The following is an 18612-nucleotide window of genomic DNA, read 5'->3' on the forward strand; positions in this document are numbered from 1 at the left end:
CAGGACGCCACAACTCGCCCATTACCTCACACTAACCTACAAATTTTCCGTGATTAGGTGATCTACAAGTAGCAAATATAGCCTCTCGTTTACCAAAGTTTTTGTTCCGATTGCGACGGTGTTTTCGTTGTGTACAGTGGTCTAGCACTACCAACCACTGTTTGAAATTAAATACACCCACCATCGAGTTTCATGTGAAGCCTTATCCAGGATATTACTTTTGATTCCTTCTGATGTCTTGCAGTTACGATGACACAGTAAGACACATCCAGATGTGCAGGAAGTTGTAGCAACCATTTTTTCTCCCATTTTGTATCTGCTTGCGCATTAATTTCCATAGACATCTCAACATAGCATATGCCTTAATAAAAGTAACAGATGACTTGAACTTTGCCATGGATACACAAGAGACTTCAGCTAAGCCTTTGACACCGTCGACGTCGACATTTTACTTTCCAATTTCAGCAACCTAAATTTTTGGGGGAAGTACAGTGCAATGGTTTCACTTATTCCTGGCGTCTCGCTAGCAATGCGTCATATTCGGCACCATAAAGTTATAATAGAGACAGGTAGTATCAGATGTCACCTAGGGTTCGGGATTAGATCCTATACCCTTTTCATTGTATGTCAGCGATGTGTCTTCAGCTTTGTCCTACTGCAAATATACATGTACGATTATGACGTCCAGTGTACCTGAGTGCAAAACCAATAAATCTGAAGACAGCTCTCGAGAATTGCAATATAGACCTGTGTACACTATCAAAATGGGCTCAGTCCAGCCAAAACCCAAGCGGTACTAGTTGGTCATTCTAGGCTCATTAGCCCGAAATATCCGGAATCCCCATCGTCTTTAATCATAAATCGGACAAATATCAACCTCTCTCCCTTAGCACAGAGTCTAGGAGTAATAATAGATGAAAGTATACACTGGGCAGAGCATGTAAGTGCAATGTACAAAAAGGCATCAGCATCTCTCCATGCCCTACAAAAATATAAAAAAACTCTTCCCTCTTGACCTGAAAAAGCAACTTGTGCATCTAGTTATCGATTAAAGCGATTTTATCCTGCAAGGTCTTTCTCAGGAAAGTTCAAGCCACTTGGAACTGCTCATGAATGTCTGTGTTCGTTCTATCTGTGATGTGAGACTCTTTGATTATGTTTCACCATCGTATGTACAGCTATTCTGGCTGCGTGCAGACAAGTGTAGAGATATCCATATCCTCTGTCTTCTCTACTCTCTTATCGACGTACATTGTCTCTCATGTCTCTCCTCGACCTTAACGCTCTTGTCTGAACAACATAGTAGAAACACCAATCCCATCCAAAAAAAATTCGTTCTGTTCCACTCCATCGCTACGCCATTTCCTCGAAGGCCTTATCGGTAGCAGGAAAACGACTCTGGAATAACCTCCCGCATTATACTAGAGAGCTGAATAACTTATCCAGCACTATAAGACAGTTAATGACATATCTGCTAAATCAAATGGTGCAAATAGCTCTGAGCACTATGGGACTTAACATCTGTGGTCATCAGTCTCCTAGAACTTAGAACTACTTAAACCTAACTAAGCTAAGGACATCACACACATCCATGCCCGAAGCGGGATTCGAACCTGCGACCGTAGCAGTCGCGCGCTACTAAATCAATAATAATGGTTACCATTGTCCCTGGACGTACTAGTTAGGGTTTTACTTACGTGTTTCCTACCAGATCTTCCTCATTTACCAGTAGTCTAAGCTGGTGCCGGCTCCTTATATTTTCTTTCCTCAGAAACTGCTATATCAGAAAACATCTATTTGGAACGCTTATACACTGAGGCGCCACAGAAACTGGTATAGGCATGAGTATTCAAATACAGAGATATGTAAACAGGCAGAATATAGCGCTGCGGTCGGCAACGCCTATATAAGACGACAAGTGTCTGGAGCAGTTGCTAGATCAGATATTGCTGCTACATTGGCAGGTTATTATGATTTAAGTGCGTTTGAGCGTGGTGTTATAGCCGACGCACGAGCTATGGGACACGGCATCTCCGAGGTAGCGGTGGAGTGGGAATTTTCCCGTACGACCATTTCACGAGTGTACCGTGAATATCAGGAATCCGGTGAAACATCAGATCTCCAACATCGCTGAGGCCGGGACCAACGACGACTGGAGAGAATAGTTCAACCTGACAGAAATGCAACCCTTCCACAGATAGCTGCAGATTTAAATACCGGGTCATCAAAAAGAGTCAGCATGCGAACCCTCCAACGAAACAACGTCGATACAAGCTTTCGGAACTGAATGCCCACTCGTGTACCCTTGATGACTGCACGACACAAAGCTTTACACCTCGTCTGGGCTCTTCAAAACCGAAATTGGACTGTTGATGACTGGAACATGCTGGGTGGTCGAACGAGTCTCGTTTCAAATTGTATCGAGCAGATGGACGTGTACTAGTACGGAGACAATCTCATGAATCCATGGAACCTGCATGTCAGCAGGGGCTGTTCAAATTGGTGGAGGCTCTGCAATGGTGTGGGGCGTATGCAGTTGGAGTGATATGGGATCCCTGATGCGTTTAGATACGACTGTTATAGGTGACATATACGTAAGCACCCTTCTGATCACCTGCATCCAATCATGTCCATCGTGCATTCCGACGGCATTTTCAGCTGGACAATGCGACACCGCACACGTCCAGAATTGCTACAGAGTGGCTCTAGCAACACTCTTCGGAGTTTAAACTCTTCCGCTGGCTACCAAGATCCCCAGACTTGAACATTATTGAGCATATCTGGAATGCCTTGCAAAGTGGTGTTCAGAAGAGATCTCCACCACCTCGTACTCTTATGGATTTATGGACAGCTCTGCAGGATTCATGGTGTCAATTCCCTCCATCAGTGCTTCAGACATCAGTCTAGTGCGTGCCACGTCGTGTTGCGGCACTTGTGCGTGCTCGTGGGGGTCCTACCAGTGGGGGATACATATTGGGGGGGCGTCTGCCCCCCCCCCACCCCCCACTCTCGCTCACCATCCTTCAGGGGCCTCCCTTCCGCCCGCATTGCCACCCGCTCCGCCCCTGCCTGTCAGCCCGCACACTATTCGTTCGTTTCTTTCGTTAGTCGACTCGACTGAATCGAGTTATCGAGTAGTTGTACTCTCCTACGTAGCACGCGCGTATTTTATACGTTTCTGTCTGTCTGTCTTTTTATATCTGCTACCATCATTATTATTATCACTGTCATTATTACTTTATTACTGTCATTATTATTATTATTATTGTTAGCGGAAGCATCAATAGCAGGAGTACTGCCAGTATTAACTGTATTAGTTCATAATCAGTATTATTTTCTCACGTTGTTACTACAGAGTATTCAAAATTATTTCTTGTGTAACTATGATGTAAAAAAGGTACTGGTGTGTGTGAAGCCGTCGTCTGATGTAAGAGAGGGCCGATGGCCCTGGACAGATCAGATAAAAAATAAAGCAAATTAAATAAGTCTGTAGCTGCAGCATACGCTAGTTTGGTGCATGCGAATTGTATGTTATTCGTAAGTTGTTTCTTTTGCTTTGTGTCTGTGTTTTGGGGGATTTAACTACGATAAATTTACATTGTATGCAGAAATTTTTTCCCACATATGAAGATTTTTTTGTGTTTAGGGTTTTTCATGTTGTTAAATTTATGGCAGCGGTAGTTTGCCGTATGGTAGGTCTATATATTCCATTTTAAAAACGTGGGGGTAGATGGGAAGACCTTAGCAAACAGGAAACAATTTAAGAAAGAGATGGCAGAGTTATACAGAAGAATTCGATTCCCGATTGAAATCCGAACATTCTACGCGTCCAACAGACTAAACTGTAGACACATCCCTTTCACAACTGGAGACACAGAACGCTCTACTGAACCGGATTGTGAATATAGGTTTCGTTTTGCCTCCATGAAACAGGCAACTGTACGTACCTGCTTCCCGTGGTTTCCATTAACAAAAACATAATCATATCACCAACAGTCGACTAGACCAACCTTTGTTAGTTTGAAATGTCCCTGACGGATCTGTTACTCAAGTGACAGCTAATGACTAGTCTACGTTCGCAGTCACTGAACTCTCCTCATTCTGCTGTTACTGCTTCTCTACTGACAACACGGTACTTCCTGCCTTCTTTTGTACTCTCGTGGTATCTGTCGATTGAACAATACATGGGGTGTCCGGATACTTTTTATCAGATATGCTTATACACACAATAAGTCATATACATAAAGTTGATTGTGGTGTATGTCATGCTCTCTATTTGTGTCAAATACCGGGTGATTCTCACAAATAAACGTTAATCAAATAAACAGTTACTTCAAACCAGCAAGAACCGTCCACATTGAGATCACTGGTCAATCATTATGTGGCAAAAAATACGTCGTTATCTTATAAAAACCAATAAGGAACGTCACATGGATTTATATGCAGAATTTGAAGTGCTGAACGTGGTACAACTTGTGGAAACAAGTGGTGAAATTACAAGGCAGTACCGTGAATGTAAAAAGTATATTCACTGGTAGCGCTCATTTTATTGCCAGCAAAATCAAATATAAAAACACCTAGTTATGACTTATCATTACTAGATTAATAGGGGATTTATAAAAGCAGACCTCAAGAACATTAGGGATATATTATTGGAATCACAAGATTACAAAAAGTTTATATGAAAATCCTTCTTTTGTGAGATAGGAAAGGAATCCCTTGTAGTGACTTGATTATTTAATTTACCTCAAATGTACATTTCTACTCACTTCCGTGTTTACACCTGCTCATGTTTTATTTTGTCAAATTGTCGTTTCCTCTGTTTTAGGATAGTTTCCATTGCAACAAATCAATATGATGTATTCAGTGTCTCAAATCACTGATATAAACTAAATGTACCGCCAAAAAGCCGGAAATCCGGACGCATCTCGTCTACATTATGCCTTACATTACGCTGGAAGGAGATAGCATTGTGCAAACCGCTGTGATGTGCATAGCAGAGAGTAACTTCGACTGTATCAGGGTATGAGTTTACAGATTTCACCTGTGACCCACTAGTATTATATTCATAGGACAAACGTTTTTTTTTTCGTTTCTTGAAGCCAATAACTTTACAGTTTGAGCATTTAAGCAAGTTGCCAGTCATTACACCACCTTGAAATATTATCAAAGTCTTACTGAATATTTGTACTGCTTCGTTCAGACTGTACTTCGTTGTATAAAACTGCATCATCAGTGAAAGGATTGAGATTAACATTAATATTGTTCGCAAAATCATTAATATACAATGTAAACAGCAAGGGAGCCAACATACTTCTCTAGGGTATACCTAAAGTTATTTCTTTATCTGTCAATGACTCTCCATCCAAGATAACATGCCGCGTCCTCCGTACCAAGAAATTCTCAGTCCAGTGAGATATTTCGTCTGATACCCCATATGGTCGTACTTTTGATAACAAGCGTGGTGTGGTACTGAGTCAAATTCTTTTCGGAAATCTAGAAATACAGCATCTACTTGAGTGTCTTGATCCATGGCTTTCAGGCTGTCATGTGACAAAAGTAAGAGTTGGGTTTCGCATGATATATGTTTTCTAAATCCGTGCTGGTTGGTTGACATGGAGAAGGTCGTTCTGCTCGAGATACCTCATTATGCTTAAGGTCAGAATACTATACAATAAATCGATGTCAAGGACACTGGATGGTAGTTAGGTGAATCGCTTCTGCTGCCCTTCCTGTCGGCAGGTGTGACATGTGGTTACTTACAGCTACTGGGCGCAGTTATTTATTCGAGGAATCTTCGATGGACGATGTTTAACAGACGGCCTAACTCACCGCGAATTCAGTATACAATCCGATAGGGATTCAATAGGGCCGTATGTATTTACTTAGTTGCTTTGTTTTTCAACACAACTGACAGTAATATATTTTTCACTCAACTTTTCAGTGGCAAGAGAATTGGAGCAATAACCTTGGGTTTCCCTCTGTAAAGGGACATTTCAAAACAGAGGTAAGCATTTCCACTTTTGCTTTGTTAATGTCAATTTCAGTTCCTGCCTCGTCCATGAGTGACTGGACATTAACTTTGGTGCCACTAACAGCCTTTACACATGATCAGAATTTATTTGGGTTTCACAATATTCAGCATCGGTAGTCACTGAAAGCCTAACTCACTACTCTTTTAACTCTCAGACGCGCTTTATTCAGCGTCTCTATCTATAGCCCTATAGTTTGTTTTATACCTATTATGCAATAATGTCCGTTTCTTTAGAAGTTACCGAGCTAGGTGTCTCAGTGGTAGCACACCGGAATCGCATTCGGGAAGACGACGGTTCAAACCCGCGTCTGGCTATCCAGATTTAGGTTGTCCGTGATTTCCCTATTCAGGTAAATGCCGGGATAGGTCCTTTCAAAGGGCACGGCCGATTTCCTTCTCCATTCTTCCCTAACCCTAGTTTGTGCTCCGTCTCTAATGACCTCATTGTCGACGAGACGTTAACCGCTACTCTCCTCCTCCTCCCTCTTTAGAAGTTTCAGTAAAATAACTGTATACCATGGAGGATCTCTCTCATTATGAATATTCTACTGGGTACATATATATCCAGTGCAGGGTCAATTAGTCTTTTAAACTTGAGTCATAGCTCCTCTACATCCTCCTGCCTTGAGCTAAAAGTTTCAAGTTCCTCATTGTGATATGACACTATAGTTTTTTTCTCTAGTTTGCTACACATATAAATGTTTCTGCTTGTTTCAGCTGTCCTTTGTGTTGGTATTCATTAATGCTGTAACTGCCACATTGTCATTGATGCCAGTTTCAATGTGGACTTCCTCAAAGAGCTCGAGTCTGTTTTTTGCCATTAGTTATAATATATTTCCTTCATGAGTAGGGTCCTGATCTGCTCTAGGTAGTTTTCAGAGAAGGTATTTAGCCACGTTTCGCAAGATGTCTTGTCACACCCACCACTAACAAAGCTATAATTATTCTAATTGGTTGTTGGATGATTAAAGTCTCCTCTAATGACTACGGTATGGATAAGGAACGTATCTATAAGGAAAATGAGGTTTTCTCTAAAATTTTCGGTTACATCAGGAGTAAACTCTGGTGGTCAATAGAAGGACCCTACTATAATATAATTTTATGCCCACACTTGATACTGAGTCTTGCCCAAAAAATTTCACATGCAGCTTCAATTTGTATCTCGGTGGATTTGTTTTTCTTGTCTATTGCGACAAATTCACCAACTTCGTTTCCTATTTCCCTATACTTCCGATATACACTTAAATTTTCCCCAAAATTCGCACTAATATCAACTTCATGTTCAAACCAGCTTCCTGTGCCTGATATTATGTGAGATTCAGTGCGTTTTAGGAGCGCTTCAGTCTCTGGCACTTTGTTATCAACGCTTCAGGAGATAACCACTAGGATTTTGGTGTTCTCATCTTTGGGAGGCAGTTCTTTGGATCTTACACTGATACTTCTGGGTTTCCCAAAACTATCATTATCTGGACTGGACGAAGAGTCAACTAATCTAAGCAACATTTGTGTGCACCCCACACACAGTCACCTATTTGGGTAGCTGCTTCTGATGTGTAGTGCACACCCGACCTGTTTATGGCCACCCTGTAACTCTCAGCCTTGTGGCCCAAGTTTAGGAAGTCACAGCCTCAGTCTGGTTCAAGCGTTCCACTCGACTCAGAACCAGGGAGCCACGATCAGTTCTGCAGATCGCTGAAAACTGCGAGCTTCGTTGAACTCCGTGATTAAGATTGGTTTTCTCTACCTTCTCTGCCTGTCGCTGGAGTGATCCATGTATAACGTCGCAGTTCAGACGACAGATATCGTTTGTTGCAACGTGCGGCACAATCTGTAGTTGGTTGCACCCTGTTCCCTCAATGACTGTCGGAAAAGCCATTATTCACCGTAAGTTTGAACTACTGGCGATTAATAGACCCCTACTCTTTTGTTTTTGCCTCCTTCTGACACAGGACAAAACAGGTTTTCCCAAAACAGGTGAATGAGTCCCACTGAATCAGTTGCTGTTTCAGTGCAACATAGAATCTAGAACTCGTTTGTTAGAGGGATCGGTATAACACCCTGAGTCCTCCATGGTTCCAGCACACATTATCGTGTGACATGAAGTGGAATTCGTGAACATCTTTAGCAACTGTCAGCAATTTTATTTTTCCCATAGCATTTTAAGTTCCTCACAACTGACACATGATTTTCTACATTCCTGTCATCACAGTGTCAATAATGGAGACACTTCTAAGTCTTAAGATGCCACAGTTAGTATATATGATTCATACATTTCTTACAGGCTTTCGGTGGGTCACTTAGCGCCGAGTATTACAACTTCAGAGGAGGATGAGACAAAATCCATAAAACACACACAGGAGGAAGGTATTTGTTCTTTCGGACATGTCTGAAAGAACAGATACTATCGGTGACCATGCAGCTCGTTAGAATGAAATTACAATGAAATGAATACATTTAGCTGCATACAGGCGTTGATATAAGTCAACGGGGACAGTTGAAAATGTGTGCCCCGACCGCGAGTCAAACCCGGGATCTCTTGCTTACATGGCAGACGGTCTATCGATCTTTTTTTCCCTCTATCCATCCTTTTTTTAATTTTTTTGGCCTCCCTTCTCCCCTTACAGCCCAGCCAATCTCTCACCGGTGTTGCCTTCGTCGGCCAGCTTCTAAGCTGTATTTGCAAATAAATCAATACATGCTATATGAAAAGAGAAAGCGAAATAGGAGGGAATTCCATTGATTAAGAACAAAAAATTAACATTTTCTCCAGTTTGGGATGTGATTAGAATTAACAAAAGTATGTGTTATTTGTAGCCTTCCGTTGCGCAATGTATGAAATGAAATTTCTTCTTGATATTTCTTCTTTTCAAAGTGGTAAACAGAAAAACTTACATGACACAAAGGACTATCACTTCATTGCTGAGGGAAATTTGCTCTCCTGTTCTGCGAGAGAAAGGAAATGTAAGAACATTAAATGGGATATAAACCTGCCTTCTGCAGTGGTAAGCGCCTGGAATAATATCGTAAAACTTCAACGATAACTAAAGTCTCAGGAAGCAACTAGAATTCGTTATATAGAAAGGTGTTAATCTCTACTATCCGAAACGCTGGATTTGAAGTATTTAACTGTTGATTATGATGTGTAAATTTCCATATATTCTCCTGTAGTCACGATGCTGGCTTATTTTAAGGTGTTCAGTTTCGATGTAACTGCAGAAGTCTCATCTGTTACACCCCCTTTTTGTGTAATACTAGTGTCGATCGTCAATTAAAGCTCATGGTGTTCACATTTGCCACTGGCAGTAAAAATCTGAAACGCGATGATGATTCTGTTATATAGTTATTGAGAAGCCACATCAGCCACTGTAATTTACGACAAGTTATATAAGTTATTAAAGATAACTGACGGTCACTGTAGACCATTTTGATAGTTTTTCTCTTTTGTGAAACTTAATTTAAACCTAGATTATAGATGTGATATGGCATAGGTCATCCTTCGATCCATTGTAGAACTTGGAAACCCATTCAGGGAATATTCGTCCACATTTTTGTTGAATGCAGTTGGTTTTTACCATCCTGTATTAAAACATTTCCTTTTATCAATAGTGCAATTTATAAACGATGTTTTGTGAGTAGAATAACATTTCCAATGGTAAACTTAACTGCTTTTTCGACGTTATTTTACCAGCTAACTAAAAATCAATGCTTAGATGTACCATACAGTGGCGGAGAGTTGATTAAATTATGCGCGATGAAGCTACCATTGAAATACCAGCAATCATTTGTAGGTCGCGGAGGCAATGACGTCGAAGCATTTAAAGGTATTCTAAGGGAACTAGAGTTCATTTTTTCGGAAGATGACGCAAGAAAAAGACGAAGCGCACGTAAAAAATGAAAGCAAAAAGCAGTGGAATTCACAAGACACAGTACGAAGAAACACTAATTTCGGACTACGTGATAACTTCGCACCAAGAAACGACAACAGATTTCAACAAAGAACCGGTTATGGATTTAAAAGAGAATATAGTAAAAACTATAATTCACCCAGGAACGGCAACAACTATTACAGAGGGAATAACGACAACTGGAACGGGTACTGGAGAACCAATAGACCGACAAATTATCAACAAAGAAACCACTATCAACAAGCTGAACAGGAAAAGCTAATACAGATAGAAGAGGTGGAGGTGAGACCACCAAACCCCGATAAATGTTCGAATTGACAGCTAAGTGCCTATGCCAAAGAAAATGACGTACTGACCCAGGACAATTGCAGCACCTTGAACAGAGAAGTAAAAATCTTATCACGAGAAGAGAAGAAGGAAGAAACAAATCTGCAGGGACCAGATGAAAACGAAAACAAGAAAATAACGATATCGTGTTGGGACGAAATTTATTGGGAGAATACTGACGAGGAAGATGAATTACCAGAGGTATGCACAACAAATGTAGGAGGAAAGGACGAAGTAATGAGTATTGCAGAGCTATTTGAGATGGAAACCAGGGAAAGCGAATTCAATGAGGATAATGCGCAATCGACAGAAGTTGAAAATAAGTTACAAGTGGGCACACAACCCAACGTATATAATGAAGGAAGTTATGAAGCGATAATTAGAGCATTTAGATGCGATTATGTGGTAGTAGCGACGAAGAAGGAGAAGGTAGACGAGGATGAGGAAAAAGTAGAGGATGAAGGAAGAAATAGAGAAGAGGAAATAAAAGAGAGACGAGCGATAATAAATATGGGGAAAGGTAGCGTAACATTCGGGAATGTCACACTTCTCTTTGAGCAAAAGCTAAAATTAGAAGAAATACCAGTTATAAACAAACAATTAAGAATGACGCAAGATAAAGAGGATGAAGAATTAGAATGGTATGCACAAAGGGGGAATCGCCTCAACTCATGTTAGAAGTCCATAAAGAAATCGACGAAAAATTGCAAGAAGTTCAAGGTATTTTGGAACACAGTAAAAGAGAATTGGAGGGTATTTCACGAGATAAAGCAGAGGTATTTTTACCTAAGGCTGACAGTATTAAACACTTTCAGTACAAGTTTGAAGATTAATTTTATTACTGGTAAATAATCAGAACAATATTTCAAGATTATGTTGCAGATAAGATCGTCAGGAGAAAGAAGAATGAAGAGAGAGAAAGGTGCGAAAAAGAAAGTAGTTTCAATAATAACACCAATAGTACCATAGATTAAGGTGAAGGGATAAAGCATAGATAGTCTAACAGCATGAAATACTAAAATGCTATACACCACGACACTACACAAAAATAGAAAACCAATTTGAAGATTCTTGAGTAGACGTTAAGGCTCCAAATATCTTAAAATTGTAACATGGAAAGGGCGCCGAAATTAGTAAAGCTTTTTAAGAAGGCGCAAAACAATGTACGTACTAGACATATGTTAGATGATTATAACTAAAACGATTTGTAAGAACCATTGTAAAAACTCCAGCAAGGAAGAGATGCAACGACCCACAAGCTGCAACACGAGAAGTATCAAGAAAGAAAAGCACGTAATTAGCAAGACACGATTCCTACAAGGTAGAAGGGAGACCAACAAAGGGCCCTTGTAAATCTTTTGCTGAAGGGACCAGTGCAGGGACGGACCAGCAAACACCGGACTTTCAAAACTCGTAAACCCCGGAAGGCCCCCGACTCAGCAGAGCGAGCAAAAAACGGCCCGACGAGAAGACCGCTTGGGCAAGCCACCGCTGACAAAAAAATGTGTAAAAGTCACACTACTGCTATTAAACAGCATGCTGATGCACGAAACTGAAGAAGAACTTCCACAAAGTAAAAATGACACGCCCAAACAATTTATCAAACTGTTACTAGGAGGTGAACTTCAAAGTGACTAGTTAACAATAAATCTTTCCATATTCTGCCTAGAGAAGAACAAAGGAGCAAGTAAGAAGCAGAGAAAAATCAGGAAGAACAGAAGTTGAAGATTCGCAAGATTGAGACCAAGAAAGAAGATGGGTGAAGAATAGACGACATACCTTCCCAAATCCCTATCCTGTTGTAAACTAGCCGACTGCGAAGTATTACAACGAAAAACGAACGCATTCAGCGACACATAACGATGACTTTCACGCATACAAAGCCAGTAAACCACGAGATTCTGCACTCACAGCTCCATTCCATTATGGGACCTCCACAACAGCAACACACACTTGCAAAGCCAACAAGGAACGACGAACGAAGCTGTACATCAAATACTTGCCCACGTCCATTACCTTCATGCAAAAACATTCGCCAACCTCATGCTTGAACATTCATAGGATTGTGTGAACGAGTGAAATCAAATTATGTGATGTAGGAATTGTGCAAAAGAAATATGTGAAAAACTAAATAAGTTAGGCACACCAGACAGCTAATAAACTACAAAATAACAGTCATTGACTATGAACTTAAGTAAAAAATAGACTATGGATAAAAATAAGTCATTAGTTCTGAAATGGACAGTATATAAAGAAACAATATGCCACTTACTTTCTCCTCATAAAAATAAAAGAATAACTATATTTTACTTATTTTCTCCATATAAAAACAAAGAATAAAAAATTATCTTGTTGGACGTTTTCCCGTTTTTTTTTTACATTTGTACCATTTGTTAGGATAATATCTCAATACTTGTGTATGTATATTTCTTTGTCAAAGCAATTCTTGAAAATAATTCTTATTTGTTAGTGTAACAATGTTGAAATGAGTGTCTAGAAACAAAAACATTTTACTTGTAGATGATATTTAGAAAATGTGTTAGGAATAGATACTTAATTACTACATTTATAAAAGCAATATTTCTAAGAAAATCGATGTGAAAGACTCCTCACTTTCGATAACAATCTTCTTAAAAAACAAACTTCACTCTTAAATAAATAAATAAATAATTAAACAGTAATAATAGCATAAAAATATTCTTCTCTTGTCATTTTTAATTACAATGTGCAAGAATATAAAAATATAAATTAGTAATACAAACTAGCATAGAACAGAATAACGTGGCTGAACAGTAGGTAACAAAATTTAGAGACCAGAATAATTTTTGGCTGACTTAGACAACGATTCAATCATTGCCTAAATTCAGTGCAAAAATTAAGTTCGAAGGGTGGTGATATGTAAGGTATCAGGCAAATCCAACACCTTCCATGAAATCCCTGACATGATAAGCAAATCCATAAGTATGTCACTTAGCTCCGAATAAATCGTGACATTAAATTAACCAAAGTAATAAGAGTAACGAGTGAGCAAATGGAATACCACAGACTAACACAAGAATGCCTAAATGCATGCCATACCACCGTGAAGCAGACGCAGTTCCGAGGGGAGAAACGAGAACAGAATCCGAGAGCAGAACCGTGTTAAGGTAGAAGGCCCTACGATAAGGGACGGACCGGACACCCACGTCGCCAGCTAACCATTAGGACGACACCACCCGCAAGTTTTAGCGTGAGACTTTTTCGCGTCTTTGTTACGTCAAGGACCACCCCCCAGCCCATGTTAAAAGCTAGAGCCCTCCAGAAAAACAGTATAGATCTTACAATAACACAAAAAGGGCCACTACCACCCGCAAGTTTTAGCATGAGACTTTTTCGCGTCTCTGTTACGTCAAGGACCATCCCCCAGCCCACGTTAAAAGCTAGAGCCCTCCAGAAGAACAGTATAGATCTTATGATAACGCTAAAAGTGCCACACCAGGTGCAAGTTTTAGCGTGAGACTTTTTCGCATCTCTGTTACATTGCAACCTTTAAAAACATTGCCCCACAACGAAAAGTATAAGGTTTCTCATTGGATAGACAGAATTTTGGTAGGCGTAGTTTACGGTTAACATTGAGACCGTGATTGGTGAGATGAAAACACAGCCAGATAGTTTTTTTTAACCAATTTCGGTAAATGGCAGTAAGGAGAAGTTAGGAGGGAGTTAGTTCCGAGACGGCGAGCTGGATGGCTGCTGCGCCGGCCGCCGCCGCTCTGAAGCTGCCTAACCAACGACAAGGTAATGAAAGCACGCGATGCCACATTTTTGAGCGCTTAAGGCTTCACTCAGAACTGCAGAAGTCTCATCTGTTACACCCCCTTTTTGCGTAATACTAGTGTCGATCGTCAATTAAAGCTCATGGTGTTCATATTTGCCACTGGCAGTAAAAATCTGAAACGCGATGATGATTCTGTTATATAGTTATTGAGAAGCAACATCAGCCACTGTAATTTACGACAAGTTATATAAGTTATTAAAGATAACTGAGGGTCACTGTAGACCGTTTTGATAGTTTTTCTCTTTTGTGAAACTTAATTTAAACCTAGATTATAGATGTGATATGCATAGGTCATCCTTCGATCCATTGTAGAACTTGGAAACCCATTCAGGGAATATTCGTTAACATTTTTGTTGAAGGCAGTTGGTTTTTACCATCCTGTATTAAAACATTTCCTTTTATCAACAGTGCAATTTATAAACAATGTTTTGTGAGTAGAATAACATTTCCAATGGTAAACTTAACTGCTTTTTCGACGTTATTTTGCCAGCTAACTAAAAATAGGGAAGCCTTGAATCTCTTCCACTAAATTTAGATAGTATTAAGATTCTTTTACAGGGAGTGCAGTGGAGCTGACGCTGAAAACATTAAGTATTTGGTTATATCATCGCTAGTCTTACTGAACTCTTCTGAATTCTACATGTCATGTGTGGTCTGGCGTCTCCTTACCAGCAACAGGTCCCGGGTTCGAACTAGTCAGTTCCCTAAAAAACACACTCAGAGCGTCGTTGCGCGAAAGTGGTAGGGAGACACGATATAGAACAAACAGACACCACCATGAATGTTAGAATCCTATCCCTCGAAACAACGTAAACATGGGACTCCCCACCGCTTCGGGGATCATGAAACATGCTGCCTAGAAAGTTTGCAAAGTGTGTTTTATATTTAGAGTGGCGTCGGATGATTTGGTGCTGTTCTAGTAGATAATGCCAGTAGTCCATGCCCGATTTCAAGGTCCGCGTGTTCTCCAATCCAGCGGATTGCCGATGTTTTCTGTGGGGGGAAAAGACAGCGTCAGGGAAAAATAAAGCGTTCGTCGTGATCGTGGATTCGTCGGTGCGTCAGAACAGTGCCAGGATGCGTTGCGTCAGCCGCCAAACTTCCTTTGCTTCACTGCACTGCAGAGAATGTTCGTCGGTGTCCTGCATGCCACATATAAGGCAAAGCGGGGACTGTACCATTCAAATGTCGTACAATCGTTGGCGGTTGACTGTCTTGCTAGTCGATGAATGTATACCAAGACGATCTTGCTGCCGTGGTGAGGAGAGGCGTTCGGACACATCTGTCGCCAATTTCGCGTTGGGTATGTAAGTTCGACAACGTTGCTGCCATGATGACGCCGCAAGAATCGATGTATCTCATATGTAGCGGGGATTCTTGTAGAAGGTATCTGTAACTGAACATAACTAAAATAAATAAGGAATCCCGCGTCGTGAGGAAAAGTGTGCGATATTGTGCCTGCCGCCACTGGCGGTTCAAAGGACGGGGGAAGAAGCACGGCTAGGAGCGCTGACGTGATGGCATGTTGCCGCTGGTTCCAAGTTCGTAGCGTCGCTCGCATGTATAGAGCTAGAGCCTTGTTCCGCACATTGGTGAGATTAAGTCCTCCAGAATGGTGTGGGAGAGTTAAAGTCTCGTATTTGATCTTAAACAACATTCCTTAGCTGACATAGTATCCAAGGACCGCCATTAATCTGTCAGTAATGCCATGTGGCATTGGCAGTACCTGTGCCAGGTGCGGCAGTCGCGAGGCCAGATGAACATTAGTGTATTACACCCTTTGGAGAAGGTCGTGCGTTCGGAGTGAATTGTTGCGTATGTGCAGTCGGACGTGCTGGAGGAGACGTCAGTAGCTCACACGGAGTCGGACGCCTGTAAGAGTCCGTCTAAGAGTCTGCATCAACGATTAGAGCGCTATTGCAAACAGCATCATCGACAAGGGACATCGCTGCAAACAGGAATCGTTCCTACCTCCCTGCCACTGACTCTCACCGTCGAAGAAGCGCTGTGAAGGAGGTGCATAAGGACGCTAATAAAATCCTGAGGTATCGCCATGCGTCGCATGGTCGAGTGAAGGAAATCATGGTTGATCCTGTCAAAGGCACGACCAAAGTCCACCGATATGAACTCCGCTCGCATGCGACAAGCTTCCGTCAGGGAAATTATGTCATGGTATTCGCCTAGGATAGAATGGATGTTGCTCCGAACCCCTAGAGAAGCCTGGTCTGGTGGTATTGTCTTGGATATTACAGTCTTGAGCCTTGCCGCCAACATTCGCGCAAAGCTCTTATAGTCAGTATTGAGCATTGTGAGTGGTCTAAATTGATGGGCGCTGACACTCGCTGTTGATTTCGGTATTGGTATAAGCAGTCCCGCCATGAACTGCGATGAAACGTCCGTGTCAGGGCTCAATAACTCATTATACATCAACACCAACTAGGACATCATTAAATCCGCAAATGTGCGATAAAATTCGAGTGTCAACCCATCTGGCCCAGGGGATTTGTGCACCGCACCTTTCGTGAGTGGCCTCCGTATGTCATTTTTAGTTAGGGGTTCCAATAGCGCCTCTGCATCCGGACCAGTCTCCTCCGTTTGCATCTATTGCAAAAAATTTTCTTGTATCCGATTGTCCGTCAGCGTCCCAGTGAAAAGGTGGTAATGCTCCAGAATCCCAGCAGCAATGTGCTGTTGTGACGTCAAGGGCCGACCATCGTCATCATGGAGCACTGTGTTCAAGGGAATTCTCAAATGGTTCAAATGGCTCTGAGCACTACGGGAGTCAACTTCTGAGGTCATCAGTCCCTAGAACTTAGAACTACTTAAACCTAACTAACCTAAGGACATCACACACATCCATACCCGAGGCAAGATTCGAACCTGCGACCGTAGCGGTCGCACGGTTTCAGACTGTAGTGCCTAGAAACGCTCGGCTACCTCGGCCGGCAAGGATAGGCGATTACGCTCATGTCCCTTGGTGACATGGTGCATGCTAATACGTTCTCCATCGACGTTGTCCAAGCACCGAGCACGGATCGAAAGTCCCTCCAGTCGACGTCTCGTGATCGATAAAATGCACACCTGAATGCGGTGGACTTCCGCTTGACGCTCGGGCGATGGAGCCCTGGGGGACAAGTCGCGGAACACCATGTAGTAATAATCAAATGTATCTTGAAGCCATATCGCTTTTTCCTTGCCATACGTTATGAGAGCTCTTCGGATTGCCGGTTTTGTACATTGCAGCCACCATGAAAGAACCGCACGGTGCAGCGGCACACGGCGAGTGCACGTCTGCCATGTTTCTCCGATCAGCTGGCGACATTCTAGATCTAACAATAAGGATGAATTAAGTTTCCATGAACTACGACTCCACCAGAACCGCTGCCGTGGGAGGGTTAACGTGCATAAATATGCAAGGTGATCCGTAAAAGCTGTGGGCCAACGTTCAGCAGCCAACAAGTGGTCCCTTAATCCGTCAGAAATATAAATCAGATCCAGCCTGCTCCCCGAGTGGCTAGTAAAAAACGTTAGCCCTCTCCCTGCCCATGGACCTTGTGCCACATGTCCATTAGTGCCATGTACCAGCAGATCGTGTTCAATGCGTGGCACTAGCAGAAATCAGGAGTTTGATCCTTCGGTGTGAGAACACAGTTAAATTCCCCTCCTACCAAGATGTGGTCATCCCTTCCATGGAAATGGGGGCAACCTCCTCCGAGTAGAAACGTGCTCGCTCCCGTCGATTGTCAGATCCGGAGGGTGGATAGATGTTGACGATACGAATGTCGTTCACGGTCATAGCCAAACCCCGAGCCGAAGGGAGGTAATAGAGGTCACACATCGGAGTCCCTTCCTGGACCAATATCGCTGTGCCACATCCTCCATCTGGAGCCGGCGCTAGATAAGTATTGTAAGCATGCGCGTCGCGAAAAGCAGCATTGCAGGTTTCCTGCACCAGCAGAATATCAACGTCTGTGGCGTAAATCATGTTCCGGAAAAGTTGCATCTTTGCAAGCGAACGGGCGGTGTTAATGTTCACTGTGCCCACCTTATATGCTTGGTCCGTTGTCGTTGTCAGGCTCGTGTCATGTCATTGTGAACTCCAAGGGCTTTAGTCCAACTATCCGTGCTCAGAGGGGTGCCCGCCCAAGGGTTGCCCTCCGTTGTTTTCGTTCAGTGATGTGCATCCTGTGAGTTGTCATCAATTGGGTGTGCCATTTCCTGTAGGTCTTCAACTGGTTGCGCCCAGTCGCAGTGGTCATCAATCCCAGAAACGTCCTCTGATGTATTTCGATGTGACTGCCGGGACATTGGTGTCCCTGACTCGTCCGTCGGTCAGTCCGTGTCAATGAAGAGGGACCTTCTGAAAGGCAGTACATCGGTAACCATCTGAAGGAATCTTGCCAGCGTCCTCCAAAGGCACGTCTTCCGTGTCACAGTTCTTCGGCTAGGATAACTTCCGCGTCCCCTAGGCTAGGGGGGGGGGGAGGGGGAGGACGTGTCACCCGAACTATTGAGCCCTGACGCCGCGT

The sequence above is a fragment of the Schistocerca gregaria genome, chromosome X (assembly GCF_023897955.1).
Source record: "Schistocerca gregaria isolate iqSchGreg1 chromosome X, iqSchGreg1.2, whole genome shotgun sequence".
Taxonomy (NCBI): Eukaryota; Metazoa; Arthropoda; class Insecta; order Orthoptera; family Acrididae; genus Schistocerca; species Schistocerca gregaria.